Source organism: Zingiber officinale, chromosome 5B (assembly GCF_018446385.1).
Source record: "Zingiber officinale cultivar Zhangliang chromosome 5B, Zo_v1.1, whole genome shotgun sequence".
NCBI lineage: Eukaryota > Viridiplantae > Streptophyta > Magnoliopsida > Zingiberales > Zingiberaceae > Zingiber > Zingiber officinale.
The window spans coordinates 55,997,640-56,010,923 of record NC_055995.1 but is presented as its reverse complement, the minus strand read 5'-3'; positions in this window follow the sequence as shown (position 1 = coordinate 56,010,923).

Sequence of the window (13,284 nt, the reverse complement as noted above, 5' to 3'; positions counted from 1 at the left end):
AGAGGAGAGAGACCGCATGGATCAGATCCCTTATGCTTCAACCATAGGATCTATCATGTACGCTATTCTATGTACTCGTCCTGATGTTTCGTATGCCTTGAGCATGACGAGCAGATACCAGTCAGATCCAGGTGAAAGTCACTCGATAGTAGTCAAGAATATTCTTAAGTACTTGAGAAGGACTAAAGAATATTTCTTGATATATGGAGGCGATGACAAGCTAGCTGTAAAGGGTTACAGTGATGCCAGCTTCCAAACTGACCAGGATGACTATAGATCGCAGTCTGGGTTCATGTTTTGCATAAATGGTGGTGCTATGAGCTGGAAGAGTTCGAAGCAGGATACAGTTGCTGATTCTACAACAGAGGCCGAGTATATTGCTGCATCAGTAGCAACAAAGGAGGCAATTTGGATCCGCAAGTTCATTACTGAGCTTGGGGTGGTTCCTAGCATAGCCGATCCGATAGAGCATTTAAGTGAGTTGTCAGTAACTTATTTAATTAATGGGCATTCGATATCTTAAACACAGGGAGATTAATGCACTCATAATAAGAAGGAGCCCATAATGTAATTTGGGATTGGTGTGGTAGTTCAATAATAACTCTTTAGTGGTATGAGTTATTATTGATGAACTTGAGTTAGGTGTTCGAGGGCGAACACAGGAAGCTCAAGCTCATCAGGAGACCAAAACCAATTTCTCCTCTCAATCCTTGTTGTAGCCTCTATAAAACCTTGTATCCACTAAGTCCACTTCTTATCCAAGTAATGGGTCTGACACAACCTTGATTGGGGTAAGGGGCCGCCAAGTATAGGCTTGGAGCCCAAGTAGTGGTCGGCCAAATCATGCTTGGTGTCCAAGCATGGAGTCGTCCACATAGGATTAAAGGAGATTTTAATTTTTTTTTAAAATTTTCCTTTTATAGTCATTCATGAAAGGGATTTAAAAGAGATTTTATTTTTAAAATTTACGTTTATAGTCATCCTCATAGTTTTAAAAAGAGAGTTTTAGATTTTAAAATCTTTCCTTTTATAGCTATCTACAAAAGATTAAAGAGAGATTTTAATTTTGTTAAAATCTTTCCTTATTTGTAGTTGTCTATAATGTTTAAAAGAAAGATTTTAATTTTTGAAAAAACTTTCCTTTTATGTAACCATGATTTAAAAAGAGAAGTTTTAATTAATCTTTCCTTTTTTTTTGTAGTTGTCTATATGTTTTAAAAGAGAGAAATTAATTTTAAAACTTTCTTTTATTGTCATGTACAATAGGAAATTTAAAAAGAGATATTTTAATTGGTATTAAAATTTCCTCTTTTAGAGGGAGGCTACAAATAAGGAAGTTTTAATTATTTTTAAAGCTTTCCTTTTTATAAACATCATGGTTTAAAAGGAAGCTTTAATTTTTGTTGTAAAATTTTTTTCCATTTTAGTATACCATGATGTGGCCGACCATAAGAAGATTAAAAGGAAATTTTAATTAAACTTTCCTTTTTTACCAAGACCAAGGATTATAAAAGAGGGGAGAGGGTGCCTCATGAACAATACAACCTATTCTTATTCCCTCTCAATTTCCTTAGTGGTCGACCATGCTCCTTTCCTTTCTTCTTTCTTGTGGCCGAAGGCACCACCTTCATCTTGTCACCTCTTTTGCTTCCTTAGGACCGGCGGCATCAAGGGTTGCTATATCCTTGTGGTCGGTTGCATGGAGAGGAAGAAGAAGAAAAGGAGAAGCACTTGGTGGCCAGTTTGCTTGAAGGAGAAGAAGAAGAAGGAAATTTCTATTTTAGCATCCCTTGATGGCTCAAGAGTCTTGGAGAAGAAATGGTCCCGGTGGAATTCATCTTGGTAGATCATCGCCCACACGACGTCCAAGAGGAGGTGAAAAATACAATAGATGATCAAGAGGTCTTTAGCTACAAAGAAAGGTATAGCTAGTTATCTTATTCTGCATCATACTAGTTTTCTTTGTATGGATTTTGAAATACCAAACACAAGAGGCTATTGGTTTTAGGCAATCGATTTTATGTTTCGATATTGTGTTTCTTTTGTTTTTTGATCTTGTGATTCGATTGTTCTTAGTGGTTAAACCTAGGGTTACTATAAGGAGATTAAATATTGAATTTCCTTGAAAGGCTTTGTCTAGGAAGTGGTGGATGATCTCATACCCAAGAAAGTCTAGTACCTCGTCATGTTTAACCTGGAAGCCGATCTTTGAAATAAATATTTAATCAACTTTGTAACATGGGTGGATTTGGATTAATAATGTTAAATATCGTTTGTGATCCAAGTCTAAACCTCTAAGAACAGATAAGTTGAACTTGGAATCAATAATGTTAAGTTCTGTTTGTGATTTCAAGTTTAATTTGTAAAGAACACAATAGGTTGTTAGGAAAGGTTCGAGACTTGTACAAAATTTTTGTACAGGGGAACCGGTACGATATTACGAGTAGCCACCAACAATTACAACACAAATAAAAGTAGAAATTGAGTCTAAATTGAGCCTACATATCCCTACTACATAGACATAAGACTTAAGTGCTAATTAAGTTTATCTAAGGCTTGAATTAGGTTGACTATGCCGAATGACTTGCTCTTGGTCAAACCTTCTTCAATGGTAGCTTTGATTTTCACATCTTCAATTAGTACATTAAGTGCTTCCTTCATCTTTCTAGCCTTAGCCCTTGTAATTGGGCATCCATTGATAAATAATGGATCATCGTTAATATTTAGAGTGGGTTGACCATGATCCATATCGTTAGCTTGTTGCCCTTTTTCTTTGACTCCATCAGGAAAGAGAAGGTAACTTATGCAGAAGTTAAAGTGACCCTTCCTCCTAGGTTGATTGAGTAATTAAACAAATTACATAACCGAAGATCTAGGAAAAGAAGTAGTATTTAGAGTCATAATGACAAAATAAATGAAATCAGGGGTTGGGTCTAGTCAGTCGGACCTAAGCCTCGTTTGACTAGACTTAGAAGGAAAGTTTGTGATACGGTGCATAATGGTAGGATCTAATAAGGCCAGGCAGTCAGAAATCAAGGGGATGTGGCAGTCAGAAGTCAAAGGGATGTGGCAGTCAGAAGTCAAGGGGATGTGATAGTCAGAAGTTAAGAGGATATGACAGTCAGAAGTCAAGAGATGTGGCAGTCAAAAGTCAAGGCGACGTGGTGGTCAATAGTCAAGAGGACGTGACAGTTAGCAGTTAGGGAAAGAAGAGCTGATACTGCCTAGCATCATCGGTCGCATGATTCCTGGTCGGGTGCTTACAGATCAGGATCCTAGATTTGAGATATGATGTGCAACCGGGGTAATGCCTGACCTGCTCCGACTGGTCAAGTTTTCTCAGCTCCGTCTACATATTTAGGCCTGGTGCTCTCGGTAGTCCAACTCCTCGTCAGCTCTTGAGCAATCCATGCAAAAGAGAAGATAAGGCTCTCACTATAGCTCGCCCTTTTCATCAAGACTTGAGCCAGGTGTTATATCTGACAGATCATCCCGAGCTGCCCCTAGTCATACCCGGGTGAGACAGAAGGCGCTATGCAACAACAAGGTCAGGGAATCGTAACCACCTATTAGAGAATAACTGTTGTATGCCAGGGAATTTCCAATGGTCTATGGTTATTTACAAATGGAACCTTCTTCTAGTCCATGGGAGGATGTCATACATCCTCCATAACCAGACAAGTCTTGACACCCGACATTTCCTGACATCAGTCAAGTTCCAGAGGTACACACGGTCATATAAAAAGGGAGGTCCTCTCCCTTGAGCAAGTACGCTCTCTCGCACATTCTCACTTGTCTTCTACAGTTCTTTTTCCTTCGTACACAGTTCTTCCTGGGAAAAAATACCTGACTTGAGCGTCGGAGGACCTGCGCGGGGGACTTTTTCCCTGATGTCTGGTTTCTAACGTTCCGTGTGCTTGTCTGAGTGCGCGCAGATCTTTAAGTACCGAAGTACTGCCGCCTCAGTGATCGTCGTTCGTCAACGCCACATGAGAGTCCATTCTCTTGGTCACGTGAAATAAGGGTGTAACGACCCGCCTCCTACTAGCTAAGCTGCGAGGCCGATCGCTACAGTTATGCTGTGCTGGACTATTAATGTGGAATGAAAACTGGCTAATTTAAAATTTTACTGAACTAAATACTATAAAGTAAGATAATCTATGCCTCTCGGATGGCCTGCTAGCTGTAATCAGGCACTTCAATCGATCCATAGATCGATTGGGCTGTCGGATCGATCCCGTGATCGATCCAGCTTGTTACTGGCACGGAACAACTCTCTGGATCGATCGGCAGACCGATCCATATGCTCCCTCGCCTCTGTATGCGGCTGGATCGGTCTACCGACCGATCCAGGAGTACCCTGATCGGTCGGCTAGACCGATCAGTAGCTCATTGATCAGTCGGTTGACCGATCAGTGAGCGTCGGTGCTCTCTGTTCGCACAATGGATCGGTCGGCTGACCGATCCATAACAGAGGCCAACTCTCTGTTCGCGCATGGATCGGTCAGCTGACCGATCCAGCGGCACAACCCACTCCCTAATCGGTCTGTAGACCGATCAGAGTTCTGATTTCGGCTTGAAACTCTGATTTCAGCCTGAAACTCTGATTTCAGCACTTGGGCGTGCCAAAATCTCACATATGAGTTATACACTACATGAGAAACATTCTAATAACATAAAACTAGTATTCTAAACTTAACATGACACATAGTTCACTGGTTCATAGCATTACACAACTAAACGTGCATGAAAGTAAAACACTAAAGAGTTTTACGGTTTAAACTTGCTAAGTCCCCTAAGAATCTTTTATTTCAGTTCCTGCCACACACACCATCTCTGCATTGGCCTCCAACTTCCTCTGCTAGTCCATTTTCCTTTTACCTGTATCTGCAGTATAAGGAAAATAGTATCTGTAAGCTAAAAAGCTTAGTAAGAAACCATCTACCTCACTAAAACATGCATACGATGCAAATATGATTTGAAATCATGCTGTTTGAAAGGATATGCTAAGTATACTGAATAAACTAACATGGCATGGCATATAAGCATACAATCATGGCATGACAACTAATCATATGAATCAATAAAGATAACTGAACTGAACATATAATAAGCTAAACTGTAGCTAAACTGATACTGAATTCCAACTCAACTAACATAACTAATTTGAGCTTTGAAAACTATTTCATAATAAGTGAAAATACATAATCATGCTGTTTGGGCCCGACAACTGTGCGCGCATCCCTAACCAGACCCGGGTTTGCAAGTCCCGAATTTAGTAGGGTTAACTAGGTTATCTAAACCTAGGGACGACTGTGGGAGTCCAACCCAATGGATATCTGATCCAGTACAGTGCCACTGAAAATAAAATACTGAATATAGCTAACTGTTTTAACTTGCTGTTTCTAGGTTATCTGAACCTAGAGCTAGGTTGTCTGAACCTAGAGGCGACTGTGGGAGCCCACCCATTGGACCGTAGTCCCATATAAGCTAAAATAAACTGATTTACTGATTTAAATGCTTCTAATGCATTTAACTGAGCTATTAAAATACCTAATTTGCATTTTAACTTAACTAGCTATTTTATCGAACACCTAGTGTGCCCCCAACTCTCCCCTCTATTAGGGAGACCACTTCTAGGCACCCGACAACGTCTAGGAACCCCCACTGAAGAGGGAATACGTGTCCGGCCCATCTAGAAGTACTCACTAAATCCCTAAATCTGCGAGGAGGGTCAAATTCACCCTATACGTCGATAAAAACTGCATATAGCTAAACTAGTGCGTATAAAACCAAACGGAGCTACTTATACTGCTGGTGAGGGGTTTCTTACCTTGTGTGCTAGATTTCTTACAAATCTAATCGCTAGAAATTCCAGTGGAGACGACTTCTCGACGATTCGCTCGCGTCCACGTGCTCTACTCGCGGAGGGGAACCTCCTTGTGCTGAAATCGTCGCCGGAAAGTGACCTTGGGGCCCTAGGGAGAGAACCCTAGGTCTCCTTGTGGTTGGCGCCGAGAGAGGGAGGAGAGGGAGAGGTGGCGTCGGTGAGGTTAGGGTGAAGAGAAGAAAGTTGCCGAACCAAGTTTTAAAAATAAACCAAACCCCAACTTAAATTTCCTATTTATACTAAGTAATTAATTCGGCCAACCCAATTATAAATATAATTGATTCCCTTTCCTTTCAGCACGGCCCTGCTGGGTTCACCGGTTAGTAAGGCTAATTAAAGGTTTAACGGACCTGAGAGGTCCCGGGTTCGATTCCCGCTTAAGCCATTTTACTTTTCTAATAATTTTTTCTACTTCCGCTACTCGGAAAATTTCGAAAAAATATCTAATAATTCCAGAAAAATCATAGAATATTTCTAAAAATAATTTGAGAATTTTCGGGCGTTACAACTTCTCGTACCTTATAAAAAGTTCGTCCTCGAACTTAGAATAACTCAGGGTACTTCTGTCTCATGCTGGCTTCTGTCTCCCAAGTTGCCTCTTCTGCTGTGTGACTGTGCCAAATGACTTTGACTAATGGTACTTCCTTGTTCCGTAATTTCTTAACTGCTCGATCTATTATCTGAATAGGCCGACTATCATAGCTGAGGTCTTCGCGGATCTGTACCGACTGGGGCTCAATCACCTGGGTGGCATCTGGGGTATGCTTCTTCAGCATAGAGACATGAAATACGTTGTGGACAGCTGACATTTCCTGGGGTAGCTCTAGCTCATATGCTACCTTGCCCACTCTTCTGCTGATGAGGTATGGTCCCACATATCTGGGACTAAGTTTGCCCTTCTTCCCAAAACGTATCACTCCCTTCATGGGAGCTACTCTGAGGAACACTGTATCCCCGACTGAAAACTCTAAGGGTCTGCGCCGTGTATCAGCATAGCTTTTCTGGCGGCTCTGAGCTGTCTCTATCCTGCTATATAGCTGCTGTGGTATCTGCTACTAGATCTGTCTGAAGTTCTAGTTCTTTCTGTTCACCACTCTCATACCAGCAGATTGGGGATCTACACCTCCGCCCATAGAGAGCCTCGTAAGGTGTCATGCCGATAGTGGCCTGATAGCTGTTGTTGTATGCAAATTCTGCTAAGCTCAGATATTTGCACCAACTTCCCTTGAAGTCTAGGGCACACGCTCGGAGCATATCTTCGAGTACCTGATTCACTCGCTCCGTCTGACCATCTGTCTGAGGATGGAATGCTGTGCTGAACTTTAACTTAGTGCCCAACGTTGACTGTACACACTCCCAGAAGTGTGATGTGAATCTGCTGTCTCTATCTAAAATGATGGTTCGTGGGACTCCATGTAGTCTGACGATCTCCTGGAGATACAACTGAGCTAGCTTCTCCATGGAGTAGGATATCTTGATAGCTAGGAAGTGGGCTGATTTAGTCAACTTGTCGACTATTACCCAGATGGCGTCAAAACCATTCGTGGTTCTGGGCAGTCCCACTATGAAATCCATAGAGATATCCTCCCACTTCCATTCTGGAATCTGTATAGGCTGCAGGACTCCTCTTGGTCGCTGATGTTCTGCCTTGACCCTCTGACAGGTGAGGCAAATGCTAACATATCTGGCGATGTCTCGCTTCATCCCGGGCCACCAAAACTGGTTCTTCAGGTCTTGATACATTTTAGTGGAACCTGGATGCATCGCATAGGGAGTCTTGTGAGCCTCATCTAAAATCTGTCTCCGTAGCTCCTCCTGATCTGGAACACAGAGTCTGTCGCCAAAATACAACACCCCGCTATCGGACACTCTAAATTCTCTACTTTCTGATTCTGCTAGCCCTTGCTTGATTTTCTGAATTTCAGGGTCCTGCTCCTGAGCTGACTGAATATCACCAAGCAAGGTAGACTCTAAGGTTATAGTAGAGAGCTGTCCAACGATGAGTTCGAGACCGAAATCTACGATCTCCTTCTGTAGGGGCGGTGACATGGCTGTAAGATATAATAAGGTAGCACTGGATTTTCTGCTAAGTGCGTCGGCTACCTTATTGGCTTTCCCTGGATGGTAAAGGATGTCTATATCGTAGTTTTTGACCAGCTCAAGCCATCTGCGCTGTCGCATGTTCAGATCCTTCTGAGTGAAGAAGTACTTCAGACTCTGATGATCTGTATACACTCTGCACTGAGCTCCATATAAGTAATGTCTCCAAATTTTGAGAGCGAACACTACTGCTGCAAGCTCAAGGTCATGAGTAGGGTAATTCTTCTCATAATCCTTGAGTTGTCTGGAGGCATAGGCGATCACCTTGCCGTTTTGCATCTATACTGCTCCTAGTCCCAACTTAGAGGCATCACTATAGATGTCAAAGCTGCTGGTGTTGTCTGGTAGAGCCAAAATAGGAGCACTGGTCAATCTCCTTTTTAGCTCGCTCCTCCGTCCACTGAAATTTCTTGTTCTTCCCGGTAAGAGCTGTGGAGGCTATCCTGGAGAAGTCCTCTACAAACTTTCGTAATATCCTGCTAATGAAAGCTCCCGATTTCGTTGGCGTTCTTAGGTCTCTTCCAGCTACTTTTCTATCTTGTTGGGATCTACCATAATACCATCCTTTGAGATGATGTGACCCAGAAGGACACTGATCTAGCCAAAATTCACATTTCGTGAACTTGGCGTATAGTTGGTTGCTAAAGGGTCTGCAATACTAGTTTCAGTGCTCCGAGTTCTTCCTGAGTTTCTGAGTAGATAAGAATGTCATCGATAAACACAATAACAAACTTATCTAAATACTCCCAGAACTGTTCATGAGATCCATGAATGTAGCTGGAGTGGTCACGCCAAAGGACATGACTACGAACTCGTAGTGTCCGTATCCGGTTCTGAATGCTGTCTTGGGTATATCACCCTATAACCCGATCTGAGATCTATCTTAGAGAACACCGCTGCTCCCTTCAGCTGGTCGAACAGGTCGGAAGGGATACCTGTTCTTGATCGTGACTTGGTTCAGTGATCGTATGCATAGGCACATGCTTCCATCCTTCTTCTTCACGAACAATACAGCGCCCCATGGTAAGTGACTCGGATGAAACCCTTGTCAATCGGCTCAGAGTTGCTCCGAAGTTCCTTGATTCGCTCACTGAGCCATGCGATAAGGCGCTTTGAGATAGGATTTGTACCGGAATGAGCTCTATCTCAAAGTCAATCTCCTTGCTGGTGCTAAGCCTAGTAACTCTTCAGGGAAGACTGGTAGTCACATACGACTCGAACCTCTGCTAGTTGTTGGTTTGTCCTGGCTGGCGTTGACTACGTGTGCTAGAAATCCAGCACATCCAATAGCTTCTGTGCTTTCATAGTTGAGAGAAACTTCTTGGCCTTTCTCTTTGGTTCCCCGCTGTATTCAAATTGCACTGCCGCTTCAGGTTGGAAGATGACTTTCTGTTTACGGCACTCTATGGTAGCACCGTATCTGATCAGAAAGTTCATTCCAAAGATAACGTCATAGTCGGTCATCTCTAGCACTATCAGATCACAAAAGAGCTCTCTGTCTGCTATAATGACCGTGAATGCCATGATCTCTCCTGAAGGTAGTGCCGTCAAAAACTGACCACTGAGTACCTCTGAGGGTATTTCTAATTTTTCGGAGAACAACCTGGCTATATATGAATGGGTTGCCCCAGTATCAAATAGAACAGTAGCACTATACTGTAAAATGCTAATCTGACCTGTGACAACTGTCGAGGCATTGGTTACGTCCTCTCTGGTGAGTGAGTAGATCCTCGCATTCGCCGTAGCTGGAGGGGCTTCTAATCTGCCCTGGCTGATAAGTGAACCTTCTAGAGCGGCCTGCATATGATATAACTGAGCTGGCTGGCCTGCATACTGAATCTGCTGTGGCTGAGGAAGATCGGTCTTGTTCGGGCACTGCTTGGCCATGTGCCCTTCTTGTCCACATTCAAAGCATCCTCGTGTGCCCTTGCAACAAACCCCTGGGTGGAATTTCCCACAAGTAGCACACTTTGGATAACTGGGTCGCTTGCTAGATGGTCCTCCTTTTGGATCACTCCCTGATTTGCGCTTGCTGTTGGAGTTCCCTTTCTAGTTAGAGCTGTGGCCTTGCTGTTTTTGAGTGTGAGAGTTTCCTTGGCCCTTGGACTCTGAGGAGACTTGCTTCTGCTGCTTTATGCTGTTCTGGTAATGCTCTGTGGTCAAGGCACTGCTCACTAACTCCTCTGTGGTTTATGGCCTATGTATGCCACCAGCCACGTTCACTGCTATCTCTGGCCTCAGCATCTTGAGCATCAACCGGATTTGTTCCTTCTCTGTGCTGACTAGCTCTGGGCATAGACGAGCCAACCTGTTGAATTTCTTCACGGCTTCCTCAACTGAAAGGTTGCCCTGACGAAACTCAGTGAACTCGTCGTAGTGGCGGTTTGTAACCCGTATGTGAAAGAACTCCTCGAAGAATTCCTTCTCGAAGTCAGCCCATCTGATTCACTGGGTGCTTCGTTCTAATTCTTTCCCACCACATGCGTGCGTCTCCTGTCAGGCAGAAGGAGGCACACTTCACCTTTTCGTGTTCCGGCCAGTCCAGAAGCTCCATCATGCTCTCCAGTGTTTTGAACCAGGCTTGTGCATCCCATGGTTCACTAGTGCCTGAGAAGTTCTCTGGCTTGACTCGCTGCCACTGGATCAGATAGGCTTCCTTTCTTGGCTCACTGGACCGCTGGTCTGTTAGTGGTGGTGATGGAACCTCTAATACTCGAGTCGCCGATTCGGTTGGGGTGACTGTGGGGTACTCTGATTAGCCTTTAAGGTGGCTATTTCTTGTTGTTGTCTGTAACTGAGCCACTAATGCTGTAAGGTCTGGGGGAGGCACTGAACTGCCTGCCTCTTGCTGGGGCTCAGTAGCTAGTGCTCTTCTAGCTGGGCGTCCTCGTGCCATTGCTAAAGACATAGAGGACAGAACATGAATAACTATTACAATCATAATGGTATAACTATCGTTATCATGTTATATACTATCACATACTATCATGCAGCAGTTTATCTAGAAACATGATCTATAACAAGGAACAGAAAGCATAAATAAAGTAGAGGTATTCTTACTTGGAAGCTGTAGGTTCAATGCTGATGTGTGTGTAGGAAGTATGGAACACTGCTCTGATACCACTCTGTAACAACCCGCCTCCTACTGACTAGGCCGCGAGGCCGATCGCTACAGTTATGCTGTGCTGGACTATTAATGCGGAATGAAAGATGGTTAATTTAAAATTTACTGAACTAAATGCTGTAAAGTAAGATAATCTATGAATCTCGGATGGCCTGCTAGCTGTAATCAGGCACTTCAATCGATCCATAGATTGATTGGGCTGTCGGATCGATCCCGTGATCGATCCAGCTTGTTACTGGCACGGAACAACTCTCTGGATCGGTCGGCAGACCGATCCATATGCTCCCTCGCCTCTGTATGCGGCTGGATCGGTCTACCGATCCAGAGTACTGATCGGTCGGACCGATCAATAGCTCACCGATCGGTCGGTGACCTATCGCTGGCGCGAGTTAAGCCTGATGGATCGGTCCGACCGATCCATAACAGAGGCCAACTCTCTGTTCGCGCATGGATCGGTCACCGACCGATCCAACAAGACAACCCACTCGATCGGTCAGACCGATCGAGTTCGATTCGAACTGCACGAAACTCGATTTCAACTGAAACTCGATTTCAAACTACGACCCAAAATCTCACATATGAGTTATACACTACATGAGAAACATTCTAATAACATAAAACTAGTATTCTAAACTTAACATGACACATAGTTCACTGGTTCATAGCATTACACAACTAAACGTGCATGAAAGTAAAACACTAAAGAGTTTTACGGTTTAAACTTGCTAAGTCCCCTAAGAATCTTTTATTCCAGTTCCTGCCACACACACCATCTCTGCATTGACCTTCAGCTTCCTCTGCTAGTCCATTTTCCTTTTACCTATATCTGCAGTATAAGGAAAATAGTATCTGTAAGCTAAAAAACTTAATAAGAAACCATCTACCTCACTAAAACATGCATACGATGCAAATATGATTTGAAATCATGCTGTTTGAAAGGATATGCTAAGTATACTGAATAAACTAACATGGCATGGCATATAAGCATACAATCATGGCATGGCAACTAATCATATGAATCAATAAAGATAACTGAACTGAACATATAATAAGCTAAACTGTAGCTAAACTGATACTGAATTCCAACTCAACTAACATAACTAATTTGAGCTTTGAAAACTATTTCATAATAAGTGAAAATACATAATCATGTTGTTTGGGCCCGACAACTGTACAACCAGACCCGGGTTTGCAAGTCCCGAATTTAGTAGGGTTAACTAGGTTATCTAAACCTAGGGACGACTGAGGGAGTCCAACCCAATGGATATCTGATCCAGTACAGTGCCACTGAAAATAAAATACTGAATATAGCTAACTGTTTTAACTTGCTATTTCTAAGTTATCTGAACCTAGAGCTAGGTTGTCTGAACCTAGAGGCGACTGTAGGAGCCCACCCATTGGACCGTAGTCCCATATAAGCTAAAATAAATTGATTTACTGATTTAAATGCTTCTAATGCATTTAACTGAGCTATTAAAATGCTTAATTTGCATTTTAACTTAACTAGCTATTTTATCGAACACCTAGTGTGCCCCCAACTCTCCCCTCTATTAGGGAGACCACTTCTAGGCTCCCGACAACGTCTAGGAACCCCCACTGAAGAGGGAATACGTGTCCGACCCATCTAGAAGTACTCACTAAATCCCTAAATCTGCGAGAAGGGTCAAATTCACCCTATGCGTCGATAAAAACTGCATATAGCTAAACTAGTGCGTATAAAACCAAACGGAGCTACTTATACTGCAGGTGAGGGGTTTCTTACCTTGTGTGCTAGATTTCTTACAAATCTAATCGCTAGAAATTCCAGTGGAGACGACTTCTCGACGATTCGCTCGCGTCCACGTGCTCTACTCGCGGAGGGGAACCTCCTTGTGCTGAAATCGTCGCCGGAAAGTGACCTTGGGGCCCTAGGGAGAGAACCCTAGGTCTCCTTGTGATTGGCGCCGAGAGAGGGAGGAGAGGGAGAGGTGGCGTCGGTGAGGTTAGGGTGAAGAGAAGAAAGTTGCCGAACCAAGTTTTAAAAATAAACCAAACCCCAACTTAAATTTCCTATTTATACTAAGTAATTAATTCGGCCAACCCAATTATAAATATAATTGATTCCCTTTCCTTTCAGCACGGCCCTGCTGGGTTCACCGGTTAGTAAGGCTAATTAAAGGTTTAACGGACC